The following is a 1,836-nucleotide window of genomic DNA, read 5'->3' as shown; positions in this document are numbered from 1 at the left end:
TCGAAAGCGACACCGACATTTCGAAATAAAATTTCAGTCCAATAAAACATTTTTTCATTTTATAAAAGAATGATTGTCTGCGCTCATCTTGTCGTTTACTATGTGTTTGAATATTTCACGCCCGAGTGTCAAAAAAATATTCGATACATAACCCGCGATGTTGTTAATTGTCTGAACGAGGCAAAATAAAAGGTTACAGCGCACTTAAAGTGACTTTCAGCCGAGTCGAAAGGATTAAATCTGAGTGTGCAAAAAATACAATTGAGTTGAAGCGAACAGCGAGAAATTGCGTTACACACAGCGGCATGCAAATTTTTTTTTTGTGTGCGTGGGTGTACAAAGTCGGGGGATTACCCGAATGATATTTTTAGACGTTTGTAAGTTGTTTTCATTCCTGTGTGCTAAAATCTGAGTTCTAAGCACTCTGGAATTCAAAATCTATTGTTTTACACGTGCACAACTATTGTTCTTTTGATTTAATGCACGATATCAATTATGACTCGTTGCCATTAAGAATAGCTTAATGATGTCATCTTCTTTACTCTGTATATAAATCACATGCGATTTGCTTTATTTTGTCTAAACTTTTACGCCTGCTTGGCAAAAAAAATATCAAAAGATTGCGCCGTTAAGGTGATGTAAAAAGCCAAACATCAACATGAAAAAAAAAAAATAATTATATTACGACATTGGGGGTTACCCTTTCTTGACAGCAATACACCTACGCACTTGACCAAGCATGACGGCTAATAAAATTATTAAGGCAGCCAGTTTGATGTCTTCTCTTTTGGACAACCATTTTTTTTGTGTCTGAAAACGGTCGATATATGAAGCATTTTACCGCATTTAAGGCATTTTTCTTTTGGTGTTTTTTGTGTTTCTCTTTTCTTACAATAATACCTTTCATGTGTTCGAAGCGAGTGGCATTGTGTAAACGTTTTCTCGCAAGCTTCGCATTTATAATCTTTTAAGGACCAGACGCTTGATGATTTTTTAAATGTCTTTCCGTCAATCGAAAGATATTTCTTTTTCACATCCTTGTCAGAGTTTTGCAACGCTTCCGTGCGATTTGGAAGACAATAACATCCACATAAACAAATCAAAGAACAGTTGTTTGGTGAAAGCAACGGTTTTAGCAAACGCTCTTGCACTTCAAGAGGGATCGGCTCATCCAGTATATTACAGACAACTTCACGAATTGTAGACTGAGGCATTCGCTCAATTCTTTGCTCAACCGACTCGACGAACTGTTTTTCTTTTGCCGACTGGGGCTCGCTCAAAGACATTTCGCTGGAAGGCATGTACCTGATAATCACAAATGTTCAATTGACATTCAGCGTTTCGCGAGGCGAGCGCGCCGAGCGAGCAAGCCGGCCAAGCGAGCTAGCCGGCCGCGCGAGCCGAGAAGAAAAGGTTTTTTTTTTAGTTTTATTGGTAAATAAAACTGAAATTAGGAGATGGTATTTGTGTGACTCCCTCTTTACTACTGAAACATCAACATGCAAAGCACCGGACTGCAGAAACCATTTCCAGTACCTGGAAATGCCTTCAACCGCTCAGAAGTGATTCTACCAGAGATCGAGAGAGACAACCAAACAGGATCCAGGTAAGATAGGTACTGGACAGACCACTGGGTAACAACAGTCGAGGTTATGATAAAACAACCTTTGGTATGGAGCATCAAACACTGTGGACGCTAATTAAAATATCAGTTGCATACCCAGAGTTGCTCAGCTTAAATAATAAAATAGGGAGAGGATTAGGTCGATTAGGGGGAAACAGACTTTCCTTCTTTGATAAAAGGACGCAGAGAGAAGTGGACTTCACTCCGCCCCT

The sequence above is a fragment of the Oculina patagonica genome, chromosome 4 (assembly GCF_052425735.1).
Source record: "Oculina patagonica isolate OP01 chromosome 4, crgOcupat, whole genome shotgun sequence".
Lineage (NCBI taxonomy): Eukaryota > Metazoa > Cnidaria > Anthozoa > Scleractinia > Oculinidae > Oculina > Oculina patagonica.
This window is presented reverse-complemented; position numbering follows the sequence as displayed.